General features: G+C 37.5%; 1 pseudogene; it reads left to right on the top strand.

The window, feature by feature from the left end:
- The first annotated feature begins 493 nt into the window (after window positions 1-493).
- LOC129088799 (CYFIP-related Rac1 interactor B-like) lies at window positions 494-15860 on the top strand (annotated as a pseudogene).
- The last annotated feature ends 1732 nt before the right edge of the window (window positions 15861-17592 follow it).

Genomic DNA, 17592 nt, shown 5'->3' on the forward strand with positions numbered 1-17592 from the left:
ATTAATTATTATCAGTATCAGACAACAACATCAAATGTGAGATTGGCTAAATAAATAATAAATATGATTTCTGGTTATAGTGTCTTATAATTTAGACTTTAACAGTTGCTTTATAATTATAACTTTGTTTTTTTAAAATAATCTAAACTTTTTGAACTAATAATTTAGACAAAGATTATCATAATTTAGACAAAGATAATATTTACAGTGAGTTTAATTAATTATTATCAGTTATCAGTTTATTATCAGTATCAGACAACAACATCAAATGTGAGATTGGCTAAATAAATAATAAATATGATTTCTGGTTATAATTTAGACTTTAACAGTTGCTTTATAATTATAACTTTGTTTTTTAAAAATAATCTAAACTTTTTGAACACATGATTTAGACAAAGAAAACATTTACAGTGAGTTTAATTGACTGTATTTCTCTCCTGCTCGTTGCCTCTCTCTGATTGGCTCCCAGCTCAGTTCCTCCTGATGAAATCAACTCCTTTTATAGTTAACGCAGCACGGCACGGCCGCGTTTTCCGGGTTCAGACCCGCTCAGCATGTAGAGGAGGCGGACCAGCCGGGAGGGGAGACACCTGGACCACCGCCGACGCACGGAGCTCCGAGACGAGCTCACACACTCAGTATCGATCCACAGGTATCGATCAGCGATCAGTGCAGGTGAGCAGCAGGGGGGGCTGCGGGGGGTCCGGGAGGTGGATCAGTGTGTGTGTGTGTGTGTGTGGTGGGGGGGGGGGGTTAGTCCTCTATGGGTGGATCCTGGTCTAGAATCAGACATGTCAGGTCCTGCAGACTTCTCCTGCAGACTCAGGAACAAACTGCAGTCTCACTTCAAGCCGTTTTCTTTATTCTGTTTATTATAGGAATAATAATTCATTTCATAAGTTGCATTATTAGTGTCATTCAGTCGCTTCTGGAGAGTTTGGAGCTTCTTGATTCTGGTCTGGGATCAGTTTTGTGAATCATCTTGAAGGTTTGTGACGACACCGTGTTTGTGAGTAAGTAGTAGTAATAATAATAATAACAATAATACATTTTATTCATAGAGTACTCACACACATTTAAAAACAGCATTTAAAAAAAGCTACACACTAAAAACTTACACTACATTTACTTCAAGTTCAGCTGTGAGGTACTTGTACACTTGTACTGCAAACTGTACACTTTGAGCTGCAGCAGTAAAGTAATGACTACACCAACACACACCGGTGGGAAGTACAAAGTACATGCACTTATTTTAAGTGAGTATTTCCATTTCCGGCTACATCACATCTCAGAGGGAGCTGTTGTTCTTTTTACTGCCCTACATTTGTCTTTAGTTACTTTACAGATTCTGATTATTAATCAACTTATAAATGCTGATGTTTAATATACACAACAGTATATAAAGTACCAGCTGCAACATTAAAGTGACATTAATATATGAAATTATACTGCTTTAATACATCTTTTCTGTATAATGGTTATGTTTAACTATGTATATTATTACGCAGGACTGTAACAGAATATTTCTACACTGTGGTATTACTACTTTTACTTAAGAACATAGTACTTCTTCCACCAACTGCCAACAAAATACTCCATTATAAGTAAAAGTACTGCATTTCAACTATTTCACTGTAATTAAAAATATGTATGAGCTGTATTGAAAGTGAAAAAGGTGGCGTAACTATGACTACTGCATTATGATGTGCAGTAAAAGTACAATATCTCGAGTACGTTACAGTACTCAACTCTCCAACAAAGGATTAATCGTCTATAAAACATGTAAAATATCCTTCACATCATCTCAGAGCAGAAGACGACGTCTCCAGATGTCTTGAACAGATGTTCACTTTGATATCATGTCGATGATCAAAACATTTATTTAATCAGCTGATCGATTAATCGTTGCAGCTCTAGTTTACATGTTTATCACATCAGTGTTGGTGGAGAAGTACTAGCATCCTTTACTTAAGTTAAAGTACAAATACCACACTGTGGAAATACTCTGTGACACAAGTATTTAGCTAAATGTACTACAAGTATCCACTCATCAGTGTTTTATTATTATTATATTACTATGTACGCACACATGCAATTCATATTTTAATTATAATACATTTGTATTATATTGTTATAATTATATCAAAACTATTCGTTCATTTTATTATTATATAAATATATTACTATTAATAATAATATTCTTTATTTATATTACATTATTCGACCATTGTTTTTATAATTATTATATTATATATTTTTTTATATGTTTTATAATGATTACCACCACTATTAATATTATTATTTGTTTTATTATTATTATTATTAGTAGTAGTATTAGTATTATTATAGTATTATTACTATATTGTTTTATTATTATTAATATTTGAAATATTCTATACCTATATACAGACACATACAAGTATTATTATAATAATAAATTATCACTATATTTTATAATTTTGTATGATTACCACGACCATATATTATTTCTAATATTTTTATTATAATATAACTATATACCCACAAATAGGAATATTATTATAATTATAATACATTATTATTATTATATTATTATATCAATACTATTCGGTTATTATATGATTATTATTGTATTAACAATAATATTGTAGTTTTTTTATTATTATATTATTCATCTATTAAGAGTTTCTAATTATTATATTATATTATTTTTTAAATTATATTATTTTTATTATTATTATTACCACCACTATTATTATAGTTATTAATATGAATATTTATATTATTATATTACTACATACACACATACCTGCCTCTCCTCACAGACGACACTTCACACATTCAAACTGGATCGATTTTCAACTATTTCATTAATCGTTTAAGTCATATTTAAAGCGCAAATACCCCCAAAAATTCTGGTTTTAGCTTCTCAAACGTTCGTCATATATGATCATAAATGACGTTTCATAAACTGGATGGACGGTGATGTTGACAATCGTTGAACTATCTGAACGGAACAATTTAAAAATGTTCTGTAAAGCACACGTTCCTTAAAACATCTGTTTACATTTAAATAGTCATGTGACGTTCATTTTACTGGACTTTATCTCAAAAACACATACTTCTCATTTCAAGAAGTATTTTTACTAACATCGCTTCTTTAATTTATCGTAAAGGGAAGGATGTCATTTATGTCAGTAGATCATAAAAAAACTTTGAATTACTAATATATTCAGTGTTTACAGACACACACACAGACTTTAAAAGAAGAAACAACGTGTAAATAAACGGTATTATAGTTTAAATTCTTCTTCTCTTTCTGCTATATTTATTTGCATTAATCATAGGACAACATTCTCATAACCTTGAGCTTGTGTATGATCATACCTTTGGCTTCCTGGCAGCTTTATACTTTGATAAACTGACAAAATAAGAGTTCAGACTTGCAGAAAACTTGCACAGAATACTAACAACACATATGAACTACTGTATACTATTTAATCTGTGTTTAAGGGCTGAAATACTCCTTGTATGAAGGTAGTTTCACTGTGTGAATTACAGTGTGACATTTCTGTGATATCAGAGCTGCTGTTGTTTCTCTCTCGTCTGCTTCACTTCCTCTGTTTTAAATTTAGGCCAAACTTTCAGAGACTTCATCACTTCCTCTTTTTTTCCCCTGAGCTGGTTTTCTAACAAGAAGACGCTGTTTCCAGATCAGTTTGCAGCTCGCAAACCAAAAGAAGCTGCGCACTTTCATTTTTAGTTTGTTTGCAGAAAGTTTTGCCTTTTACACTTTTACATTGAGGAGCTTTAAGGTTGTCAACGTCTGATATCCTCACAGGTTATTGTTGTTATCAAACCACAGACTCTCTTTTGTTTACCGTCCGCTGCATCCTTATAAACACAAATCATCTCGGACATGTTTTTCTTTTTTTTTTCGAAGCGTTTTGATCTCAGCCAGGTTTTAAGATGAAGTGCAGTGTGTTGGAACAGAGTCTGGACCGACAGGAGGAGGAGTTTGAAGTGAAACTGACAGCAGGTCACAGTTGTGTTTGGTGGTTTGTGGTTATGATAAAGTCGTAATTACACATTAGGGTTCGGTTTATTTTGGCATCAAGAGAGCTTGAGAGTCTTGTGTTCCTGTGTCGTTATTTATATTTATATTATATGAGTCTTTAACTGAACTGGAACACAAACTGGTGGCTTTTGACCTTCGCCTGTTATATCACGTCTTTTCTCTTCAGAGGCATTTCTGCTATTTTGACACTGGAACACAAAACTCACATTTGGTTCAAAAGTGTTACAGGGAGTCTTCTTCTTCTTCTTCTTCTTCTTCTTCTTCTTCTTCTTCTTCTTCTTCTTCTTCTTCTGCTTCTTGTTCTTCTGCTTCTTGTTCTTCCCCCTCCCCCCCTCCTCCTCCTCCTCCTCTCCTCCTCCTTCTTCTCCTCTTCTTCTTCTTCTTCTTCCTTCTTCTTCCTCCTTCCTCCTCCTCCTCCACCTTCTCTCTTCTTCTTCTTCTTCCTCCTCCTCCTCCACCTCTCCTCTTCTTCTTCTTCTTCTTCTTCTTCTTCTTCCTCTTCTTCTTCTTCTCCTCCTTCCTCTCCACCTCTCTTCTTCTTCTTCTTCTTCTTCTTCTTCTTCTTCTTCTTCTTCTGTTTCCTTCACCGATTCAAAGCCTTTACCTGCGTCGTGTCTACATCCTGTTGTCGGTGCTAAAAAGATCCCGACACTGCATCCAAGAACGTCTATCTGAGAGTCCATAGTACGAAAGGACACGCCCCTTTATACGGTGGCAGTTCAGAGAGCAATAAGGAAATTACGTTATATATAACAGATAAATAAAAAATATACAAAAATATACATATTTTAAAATATATAAATAAATATATATATATATAAAGAGATAAATTAACAAATAAAAAAATTCTTATAATTCTTATTTTATGTTGTTATTTTTCTTTATATTTACATATTTATTACATTTTTTATTTTGTTCTTTATATGTACTTTTTTTATTTACTTATATAATCATATATTTATTCCTCTTTATATTTTTTATTTTTTTATTTACTGATATATTCATATATTTATTCCTCTTTATATTTGAGGATTTATTTTCTTATTCTTTTACATATTTATTATTTATTATTATTATTATGCCACTCCTATGACTCCATATTTATGCTTTTCTCAACAGGATTCTCTCCGTCATGTCAAACTAAAAACCAATTAACATTTAAATAAAAATAAAATGAGGTGTCTGAATGACTCTGTTTTTATCTGTCTAATCATTTTATTGATCGCATTGATCATATTGTCAGGTCAAAATGTCCTCACTGTCCCCGTCTGTGTGTTGACAGCATGGGGAACCTGATCAAGGTGTTAACCAGAGACATCGACAACAACGGGGGAAACTTCTTCCTGGACTTTGAGAGTAAGACACACACACACACACACACACACACACACACACACACACACACACACACACACACACACACACACACACACACACACACACACACACACACACACACACTTGTCCGATGTGTGTGTGTGTGTGTGTGTGTGTGACCTTTGACCTTGCCTCCCTGCAGACGCTCAGCCCTCGCAGTCGGAGACGGCGGTGTGGGAGGAGGTGAACCAGACGCTGACGGAGGCTCGGCTCATCCTGGAAGACCTGCAGACGTACAGAGGAGCAGGGGACGAGATACGGCAGGTGAGTACTTTTACTCCAGGGCTGCACTTTAAGTACACATTTCAGGTACTTGTACTTTACTTGAGTATGTTCTTCTCATGGTAATTTCTCCTTCTACTCCAATATGTTTATCTGACAGCTGTGGTTTGCAAATTAAGATGTTTACTCAGAAAAACATATGAAGAGTTTTTAAGATCTGATGTTTAGTTATAAAATAAACAGTTTATAGAAGTACATCAGTCCATTAATCAATTAATGTATTAATATATTAGTCAATTAGACAAATAATCAGTTAGTCCATGAGTCAATTAGTCAATTAAATAAATGAGACAATGAATCAATTAGACAACTAAACATTTGCTGGTTCCACAGCTTATAATGTTAATTGTGTTGTATTCATACTTTTACTGTGACAGATCATTTTTACTGTAGTAAAAAGTACTGTAGTTTAAGTATTTCAGTACTTTTACTGTGGCAGTAAAAAGTACTGAAAGAGTATTTCTTCAGTGTGATATTAGTACTTCTAATGTGACAGAGTATTTCTTCAGTGTGGTATCAGTACTTTTACTGTTAGAGAGTATTTATACATTGTGGTATTAGTACTTTTAATGTAACATAGTATTTCTTCAGTGTGGTATTTTAATGTAACAGTATTTTCACAGTGTGGTAGTACTTAGATGTGAACACTTATTTTACCACTGTTAAGAGGCTTTTACTGTGAAAGGACAGGAAGCAACCCCTGTGTGTGTGTGTGTGTGTGTGTGTGTGTGTGTGTGTGTGTGTGTGTGTGTGTGTGTGTGTGTGTGTGTGTGTGTGTGTGTGTGTGTGTGTGTGTGTGTGTGTGTGTGTGTGTGTGTGTGTGTGTGTGTGTGTGTGTGTGTGTGTAGGCCATCCAGAGTCCTGGTGTGGAGGGCGTTCAGGAGAAGGCCTGGTCTGCTGTGGTTCCTCTGGTCGGTAAACTCAAAACCTTCTATGAGTTCTCCCACAAACTGGGTAAGAACCTGAAGAACTACGTTTCCCTGAAAACAAACTTCTTCTTCTTCAGAGAATTAAAGTTGTAGTTGGTTCACACTGACCTTTAATCCAGAGGCAGATATTTCATCATCTTCACTTCCTCTCTGTGATTAATAATTAAAGCAGCTGTCCCCCAGCGCCCCCTCAGGTCAAATGTTACACCTGCAGCTCCAGCATGCTGTCAGCGCTGCAAAGAACGAGGCGACCTGAAGGGGGCGCTGACGGACCGGAGAGAACAAGAAGACTGGATGTGTGGTTAGACACTAACGCCTGTCTCCTCCTTGTCTCCTCCTTGTCTCCTCTTTGACTCCCCTCCTGTCTCCCTCCTCTCTCCCCTCCTTGTCTCCTTCTTGTCTCCTTACTGTCTCATCTCTGTCTTTCCTCCCTGTCTCCTCTCTGTCTCTCTTCCTGTCTCTCCTCCTGTCTCCTCCCTCTCCTCCCTATCTCCTCCCTGTCTCCCCTCCTGTCTCTTCCTGTCTCTCCTCCTTGTCTCTCCTCCTGTCTCTCCTCCTGTCTCTTCCTGTCTCTCCTCCTGTCTCTCCTCCTGTCTCCTCCCTGTCTCCTCTCTGTCTCTCTTCCTGTCTCTCTTCCTGTATCTCCCCCTCTTGTCTCCTCCCTCTCCTCCCTGTCTCCTCTCTGTCCTCTCCTGTCTCTCCTCCTTGTCTCCCTCCTGTCTCTCCTCCTTGTCTCCCTCCTTGTCTCCCTCCTTGTCTCTCCTCCTGTCTCTCCTCCTGTCTCTTCCTGTCTCTCCTCCTTGTCTCTTCCTGTCTCTCCTCCTTGTCTCTCCTCCTGTCTCTCCTCCTTGTCTCCCTCCTGTCTCTCCTCCTGTCTCTCCTGTCTCTCCTCCTGTCTCTCCTCCTTGTCTCCCTCCTGTCTCTCCTCCTGTCTCTCCTCCTTGTCTCTCCTCCTGTCTCTTCCTGTCTCTCCTCCTTCTCTCCCTCCTGTCTCTCCTCCTCCTCCTTGTCTCCCTCCTGTCTCCCCCCCTCAGAGTCCAGTCTGCGGTGTCTCCTGGACGTCCTCACCTGCTCCGGTTCGACTCCCACTCAGCATCTGGAGCAGAAACAAGCTCTGGCTCGTCAGTTCGCTCACATCCTGCACTTCACGCTGCGCTTCGACGAGCTCAAGGTCTGCTCCTCCTCCTCCTCCTCCTCCTCCTCTACCTCCTCCTCCACCTCCTCCTCCTCCTCTACCTCCTGCACCTCCTTCTCTACAACTCCCCATCTTTACCTCCTGTTTGTCCTGCACCTTTTCAACCCTCCGACTCCTCCTCCACCTCCAGCACCTCCTCAACAGCTCCCCTTCTTCTGCTGCATGTTCTGCACCTCCTGCACTTCTTCTACTGTACAACTGCCCTTCTTTATCATCTTCACATACTCCACCTCTTGGATCTCCACCTCCTCCTGAACTTCCTTCAACTCATCTAACTCCCTTTTCTAGCCTCCACAACCACCTGCACCTCCTGCACTTCCTCCACCTCCTCCACCTCCATCTCTGCAACTCCCAATCTTTACCATCTGTTTAATCTGCACCTCCTCTACCTTCTGGACCTCCCCATTACTCCTCTTCTTTACTTCCTGCACATTCTCACCTCCACCACCTCCTGGTTCCTCCTCTACCTCATGCACCACCTTCTCTAATACTATTCTTTACCTCCTGTGTGTCCTGCACCTCCTGCACTTCCTGCACCCTTGCAGTCCTTCAACCTCCTCTACCTCCTGCACCTCCTCTACCTTCTGGACCTCCCCATTACTCCCCTTCTTTACTTCCTGCACATTCTCCACCCCCTCCACCTCCTGCCACTTCTGCACCTCCTCCACCTCCAGCATCTCCTCTACAGCTCCCCTTCTGCTGTTGCATGTTCTGCACCTCCTTCACCTCTCCCACTTTACAACTTCCCTTCTTAACCTCCTCCACCTTCAGCCCCTCCTCCACCACCTCTAGCATTTCTTCTTCAACTCCCTTTCTTTACCTCTCGCACCTCTCGCACCTCCTGAACTCATCTACCTCCTCCTCCTCCTCCTCCACCTCCAGCACCTCCTCTACAGCTCCCCTTCTTCTGTTGCATGTTCTGCACCTCCTTCACTTCTCCCACTTTACAACTCCCCTTCTTAACCTCCTCCACCTTCAGCCCCTCCTCCACCACCTCTAGCATCTCTTCTTCAACTCCCCTTCTTTACTTCTCGCGCCTCCTGAACTCATTTACCTCCTCTACCTCCTCCACCTCCTCTACCTCCTGGACCTCCCCAGCTCCCCTTCTTCTGCTGTTGCATGTTCTGCACCTCCTTCACCTCTCCCACTCCTTCACCTCTCAACTCCCCTTCTTAACCTCCCCCTCCTCCACCACCTTCTTCAACTCCCCTTCACCTCCTGAACTCTCTACCTCCTCCACCTCCACCTCCAGCACCTCCTTCAACTCCCCTTCTTCTTTACTTTCTCGCCCCCTCCTGAGCTCCTCTACCTCCTCTACCTCCTCTACCTCCTCCTCCTCCTCCTCCACCTCCAGCACCTCCTCTACATCTCCCCTTCTCTTTGTTCCAGATGACGAACCCGGCGATCCAGAACGACTTCAGTTATTACCGTCGAACCATCAGCCGAATGCGAATCAACAACCTTTCTGTAAGACAGAGAAGAAGAAGTGATCCCAATCACTTCCTGTAAACATGACGGATAGAAAAACTCTGACTTATTTTGAAACTTGGGAACAAAATTTCAAAATAAAGTTCCAAAAACATTTTTAATGCTGAGTCCTCAAATGTGAAACCACACTTTTATAATATCTTACAAACAAATGGGAAGGTTATGAAGTGAAAACATTCACAATCACATATTTCCTGATTACTGTTTCCATGGCAACGTGCTGCAGGCCGACGCAGGAAATGAGGTCAACAACGAGCTGGCCAATCGGATGTCTCTGTTCTACGCCAGCGCCACGCCGATGCTGAAGACGCTCAGCGACGCCACGTCAAAGTTCGTCTCAGATGTGAGTCCGTCCAGAGATTTTTATTTTTATTTTATTTTTTATTTTTTTATTTTTATTTTTTTATTTTTATATTTATTTATTTATTTATTTATTTATTTATTTATTTATTTATTTATTTATTTATTTATTTATTTATTTATTTATTTATTTTTTATTTATTTATTTATTTTTTATTTTTTAAAATTTTCTCAATGAATTCAGTTATTTAACAGATCACTTCATTTTGTACAAAATGTTTAAATTTGAACTTTTTATTCAGAATTTCTTTTGGATCGTTGGTTGCAAAAATAATAATAATAATAATTATAAGAACAACAATAATAAAAATTATAATGATGATAATAATATCAATAATAATAATGATGATGGTAATAATAATATTTTTTAATAACAAATAGCAATATTTATAAAATAATAATAACAATTAAACTAATACTATTATTATTATTATTATACTACTACTACTAATAATGATAATAATAATAATAATAATAATGATAATAATAATAATAATAATAATAATAATAATAAGAAGAAGAAGAAGAAGAAGAAGAAGAGGAAGAATGATAGTTATAATAAATGTATTTAAACAGTATTATTCAAAACAAAGTTACCAGATGTTTAACATAAATAATAATCGACCATTTCAGGACCGCAATGAAAGTAAAAATAAAAGGTAAATACATTTAAACTTGTCATATACAAACAAGTACATTCATGAAATCTGGAGCAGTTGGGGATCGAACCGCCAACCTTGTGGTTAACCAGGTTCTATAAGAGAGAGCTGCAGCCTCTTCAAGATGAAGTCATGGCTAAAATCAACCCAGTTGTGTTTTTCATACAGCATGTTTATGATATTCTCTTAAATAAATAAAATAAAATAAAAAGGATGACCTGTTCTCCCCACTGAGCTAAAACCTCCAAATAATACAAAAAATAATAAGCAAAGACATGAGAAACACTAGAAGGACACAGACCAGTGAGAATGTTAGTAATTTAAGGATAAACCACTTTATATTACAGGCGTAATGAACATGTTTTTTATCACAAAGCTCCAGCAGAGGGCGACGTCACCACATTTATCTGTAATGGAAAGTTAAAAAACTTTTGAAATTTTCATTAAATCATTAAGAGATTATTATATTGATGATTAATTAAATCCTTATGGACCCTGAAGCTTCACCTTTATAACAAAAAAGAACTGTGAGGAACATCGATATGCCTCGTGTTATTCTACTGAAGAGAGGAAAAGCTTTACATTCCTCTTAACTATATTTATATAAAGCTAGTTTGAGTGATTTCTAAATTAATTTAAATTATTTATAAAATCCTAGAAACGAATGCAAAGCAATAAAGCACAACAGATGTATACTTTCTGCAGTTTATTATTCTAATACTGCGAATATTATTAGCAGAACTCTTTTAATTATCATCGATCTTACATATTTTATTATTATTTGAATTATTTTTCTTTGACGTTTGGACACATTTATTTTTAAATATTTATCTCTGTAATTAATTTATATTTTATATATATTTTTTAATCTTAATATTTGGATTTTACTGTATTCATTTTTTTTTTTTTAAATGTACAAACTATTTTATCATTGAGTACATTTTCAGAAAGAAATACTACAGAAGGAGTACTTTTACTTTTTGTACTTTAAGAACATTAAACATTTATGTACTTTTGCAAAACATTTTTGAATGCAGAACATTTTGTATTTTATCGTTTAACCTCATTAAAATCTGAACTTTTCTCCACCACGGATGTTTTTTTCTAATTTGAACTACCTGCCGTAGTGTTTGTTTACTTGTTGTGCTTAAATTAAATAAAACTTTATTGTCCTGCTCTCCAGAATCCAGATGTCCCGATTGAAAACACGACAGACTGTCTGAGTACGATGGCCAGCGTGTGTAAAGTGATGCTGGAAACACCGTGAGTCCTGACGTGTTACTGAACGCACCACCGTGGTCTACCTGCCTGCAGACATGAACCAACACTGTGTGTGTGTGTTTGTGTGTATATGTGTGTGTGTGTGTGTGTGTGTGTGTGTGTGTGTGTGTGTGTGTGTGTGTGTGTGTGTGTGTGTGTGTGTGTGTGTGTGTGTGTGGGAGTATCGCACTCGCTTCGCCAGTGAGGAGACGGTGTTGTTCTGCCTCCGTGTGATGGTCGGCGTCATCATCCTGTACGACCACGTCCACCCAGCCGGAGCCTTCGTTAAGACCTGCCTGCAATACACACACACACACACACACACACACACACACACACACACACACACACACACACACACACACACACACACACACTCTCCTCTCTGCTCTGTGTTCAGCAGCAGTTCAGTCAAAGCTTCACAGATTTGTTGTCACATGACTGTTGGTCTCAGATGAATCAATCATGTCTTCATAGTTTCACTGAGGAGCTCAGAATTTAATGTTTTTACAGAATCTGGTTAAAGATAACGGTTCAGTAGAATACATTTGTTTTGATGAAATATCCCAATTTTAAGATTTGTTTTGGCTGCTTCTTTTTGTCGTACATGATTCTTTCAAGGGCCGTCGTTGAACTTTTGACAATAATGTCTTTTATTAAAGCTTCTGGCTGTAATAAACGGTGAATTATGGGCATTTATTGGTAAATATGTTTTTTCAAATCTGCCACTGAGTTTTGGGGTTCAAAGAGAAGAAGGAGGATTTTCCCAACACATTAAGGAACATTTCCTCCTTCAGTTTATCACAAACATTCAACACATCTGGAGGGTTTTCATGCAGTATATTATAATAATAATAATAATAATAATAATGATTAATATTATTTTCAGATGAAAGGCTGCATCAGAGTGCTGAAGGAGCAGGTGCCCAGCAGTGTGGAGGGATTACTCAACGCTCTCAGGTCTGACTCTCCACAAACGCACCACAGATACTAACAACGGGACAGAAATCACAAACATTATTTATTTATGTTTATTTAAATCTGAATTTCTTATTTGAGCTTTAATGACTCGTATTAAACTCCCTTAGTAAAGTCGTTGTCTTCTGACCTGATGCTACAGTGATTATTGTTGAGTCATCATTAAACCTCCCGCTCCGTCCCTGCAGGTATACGACCAAACATCTGAACGACGAGGCGACGTCCAAGCAGATCAAAAACATGCTGCAGCCAAATTAACTCTCCGCCTCCGGAGCGATTCAGGGAGACAACAAATGTTATGGTCCAAAGAATTTCAACAGAACTACTGAAAAAAACCTTTAGCTAATATTTCTTTGTCGTTTTTATTTTTATTTTTTACTCAGAGTTGTTTTTGTTGTTGATGTTGTCGTAAAAAAAGAAAAGAAGAGAAAAAGAAACCTTTTAGTTGTTTGATCCAAGAAAAGATGTTAAATGTGCTCGAGCTGCGTTCACGTCTCATCAGATTTACGACAAATACAATCTGCTGTTTATTCCGACTCCTTGTGGACGTTCACAATAGTTCAGGTTCAGATTTATTTTACTTGCCTTTACAAATTTCCAGAATTGTCCCATGTTGGTGGTTCTTCTAGCGCCCCCTAGAGGCTGCAGCGACTCACCTTGTCTGGTTCCAAACCTCTAAATTGCTGCACATATATGTATAATTTCAGGGTTTCATATACGTTTCGCTGTTGTGCTCCTTGACGACCATTTCCAGCACTTGAAGAACCAATCAAAACGTTGAATTCTGGATTCAGAACGGGGGCGTAAAACTGCCACAAAAATGGCGACGTGTTTGAATCCAAAGGCAACTTTAATCTCAATCTGGCCAACAGATGCAAAGGTTCATCTGGATAAACATGTGGGACCAAGAGATCAAGTGATCAGCACCTTCAGGATCAGCTACTAGTGGTGCAAAATACACAATTTAACCAACAACTGACTTAAGCCAGTTTACCGTTCGTTCCTCTGGTGTGACGTGAATGCAGCTTACAAGCAGCTCAGATGCGTTCGCTGCCGTTTGGTGGCTCGAAAGTCCGAAGAATCATCACTTCGGACCCCTTTTCTACCAAAAACTATTTCCAAGAACTATTCCCAAGAACCCAGGAACATTTCCTCCAGAGGAACCTTGTTCCCATTTAGTTCCTCGGGCCACAGTTCCTACCTCAGATTTAAAAAAACAAAGTCTCTGTGGCCGAGGTCGAACTTTTTACAGTTTCACAGTTTTACTTATCGGTCAAACAAACTCAAAACAAAAACTCAGCGAGGATTTTAAAGGAAAAAAAGATGTGTTCTTTGGGTAATGATAGAACATAAGTGTGTGTCTGTTGCTCTGTTGGACCTTAACTTCTATTTGCTCAACCAGAACTACGAGTAACGGCTTTCTATACGATCAAACCTTTTTCTGCCGAAGGAAGAGAAGGTTTTGGTTATTTAACACGAGATATTTTCTGTTTCCGTCTTTGCTTGACCGTTTGGCTTCTTTCAAATATGATCAGACCACATTCACGCAGTCCTGATGAAGCAGATTAATAGATTTTTTTAGGAAAATGTATAATTTAAATAAGGATTTTTAATGTTAAAGAGAAATTCGTAAGATTTGAAACAGAACTTTCAGGGGCTTTATGCAATCTTCCAAAGTCTTACCTAAACACAATGTTGTTAAAACAGATAAAACCCACAGGCTTATGGTTATGAAAAGTTCTAATACTCAAAAATAATTATTTAACAACAATTTAAATCACAGAAAAGCAGCTTCATGTAAAATAGTGAGTTTAAAACTGGAACAAACATGTTTGGTTCCTGGAGAATCATTTTTCAGCCTGCAAACGACAGATGATGAATGTGTGACGTTTTAGTTTTGAAACAATTTCTCTTTCAACTCATGCTTTTTGCTAAATGTCTCTCTAATGCTGTGTTCTCACCTAACACGACGCTATTACATACAAAGTCAATGCGAATACGAGAATATACGTTCATTTGTATATTCGCTAAAGTTGAATATTTCAACTCGAGGGTTGTTGTCTTGCAGACAGACCTGACTAAACATGAATTCAGACAAATCAGCATTACCATGTTGTTACTTCAGCAACCCTTTCATCCGTTTATAGCAACTTAATCACAGCTAAATTGTTAATTTTGGGGTTCATACAGCTGCAGTTAACCAGCCTCTGGATGACGTTCAGAGCCCAGACACGATGGTGTTTAGTTTCCCGGGATATCTGGGAGTTCCACAACATGTACAAAGCAGCAATAGTTATTTCAGCCATGATTTATGAAACCTGGTCTACACGGAGGTCTCCTCTTTGACGCATCTAGCAAGAGTGACGCAAATAGACAAATACATTTCCAGCGGATCAAACTGCGTTTGGTGATAACACAGCATTAGAGATCGTAGAGTACCATGTGACCTGCTTTCCACACTGTCCTAACAAGTTCCTGGTTTGCATGAAAGCTAATTTCCTCTGGTTTCTGGATTCTCTGGTTGAAAGAAATGGTCCAAACTGTCAGCAGACAGTTAAATAGCTTCTTAAATCTACTGCAGATGGACTGTAGCTGTAAAATACAATAATCATGTTATCAAATATGAACATGCACTGCTGGAACTCTATCAGCACTCGGATACAACAAGATTTAAGAATACATTTCATGTTTAAATAAATTATGAGAGACAAACAAAGGAAAACAATTAAAACATATTTCAAATAAAAAGAATTTATGTGAACAGCTTTCAAACAATAGGTTTTGGTTTTACAAGAGAAAAGACTTCAAGCATGAGGACTGACTGGTTGATTAAACCTCCTCCGCTAACGAGCAGCACACAGCCGGCTAAATGTTTTTATCTGGGAAGCATCTTTGACGATCAAACAATTAGATTCCTGAAACCAAACAAAAAGTTTTGAAATTGTATCCTCATTTCTGCATCTTGTAAGTTAATCTCAAACCCAGTTGTATTTATGTTGATCTCAAACTCGATACGGTACGCTATTAAAAAAACAAGTAGGAATTATATATATTTAAGCTAAATGGCTAACATAGTTTGGAATTAGCAGCGAGAAGGAGAATCACTGTGACGGAGACGAATCGGTACGGAGACGAGAGAAAACCTCTGAATGATGTTTGAACTGATCTGACTGGAAATCTTGTTTATTTTGCTTTGTATGTTTACGCCACGATGGAATGGCATTAAATGTTTTAAATGATGTTTGTTTGGCCGAATAAAGTTTTTACATTTTTAAGAAAAATCTGGTCATCCTTTTTTATTATTTTATAAGTATTTTTTAAAAGCTAAAATTAGATGTTTGTGGTCCATATTAAACAATAAAATGAACCTCATTATTATAATAAAGATAAAACACTAACGTTATGTAATTAAACAAAAACATGAGTCTGAGCAATTAAACGTCTGTTTTCTATTACTGATTAAGGAACAGTCTGTGTTTTTAAATCCGTCTCAAGACTCATTGTTTCACTTCTGCTTTTCGTGATTGTTTTTATTCTGTCTGACTTGTTTCTGCTGATTTGGGCAATTTTGGGGTATTTATCATTTTTTATTGTCTGAATCCGTTTTTTTAAACTCTGGTCATCATTGTTTTTTTAAGTGATCTAACTGGGAAATGTAAGTCACTGGAATTTAACTACTCCGATGTGACACAGAATTACTTTATTCTCTCTCTCGATAGTGAATGTCCCGAGGTCTGCGGCTGGTTTGTAGCTTTGATCCAAAATACAAATCTAAAACCAAGTCTGAATCCTCAAAAACAGTTTGAAGGAGTGAGCATGTCCTCACAAACAAGGACAAATGGGTACGGTCCTCACAAAGATAGAACAAACACACACACATACCCCTTAACCCAGACCCTTACCCAAACCTAAACCTAACTCTGATCTGAATCTTAAAAACAAAGTCTCAACAGTCAAACAAGCCTTTGAAGAAAGTGAGGAGTGGTCAAAAGTCCTCACTTTCCCATGGTGTCCTCACTCTGTAGGTTAAAAACTGTCGGTCCCCACTATGTAGTAAGTACAAGAACTCTCAGACTTACATACGTGGAATGTGCTACTTCCTGTCAGATGTTTTCCCCGGGAATTACTAACTTCCAAAGAATCCGAAGACTGTGTGTGGGTGTGTTATATGATAACCTTATTTTCTTATCAGTCATACCAAAGAATCTGAAGACACACACACACACACACACACACACACACACACACACACACACACACACACACACACACACACACAGCGTTCTTTATAACGATGAATTGTACATTTTATCCGTGTTTACAGCAACATACAATAACAGCATGACAGGAAAACCAGACTCATGTACAAACTACAAAACTAAAAAGAAATTGACAAAAACTTAGTTTGGGCAAAAATCTCTCTCACGCTGTTATACAGTAGGAGTAATAACTGATTTTATAACTTTATTTATATTGCACCATTCAAAACAGTGTTACAGAATAATACAAAATAACATGAAAGAAACAAATCAAACAAAGTTACAAAAAAGCAAGTTTAATAATTGCGTGGTTGCAAGATGAATCTCAACAGGAAGAATGTTGCAAAGTTTTGGAGCCCTGACATCTAAAGCAAAGTCTCTATTTATCTTAATTGCATGTAAAGTTTATTGAAGAAATAACACAATGTCAGTGTTAATATTAAACAAAAGAAATATCTATGGATGAGACAAAGCAGGAAACTGACTTCTACAAAGTTTTTCAGGCCTCTCTTTGTTCTTTGTTGGTTTTTTGACTCATCATGGACAAAATGCATCCAAACAGGACTGAAGAAGAAGAAACTTTACACTTTTCCTCAATCTTCTTACAACAGGCGAGTCACAACAGAACTACTTTTTTAGAATAACAAGAACTACAAAAATTAAACAATTCTGAATCAGAATGCCATTTATTGCAAAGTAGGTTTTCACATACAAGGAATCTGGTGGAATTTGGTTTACTAGCGCATAA

Source organism: Anoplopoma fimbria, chromosome 3 (genome assembly GCF_027596085.1).
Source record: "Anoplopoma fimbria isolate UVic2021 breed Golden Eagle Sablefish chromosome 3, Afim_UVic_2022, whole genome shotgun sequence".
NCBI classification, from domain to species: domain Eukaryota; kingdom Metazoa; phylum Chordata; class Actinopteri; order Perciformes; family Anoplopomatidae; genus Anoplopoma; species Anoplopoma fimbria.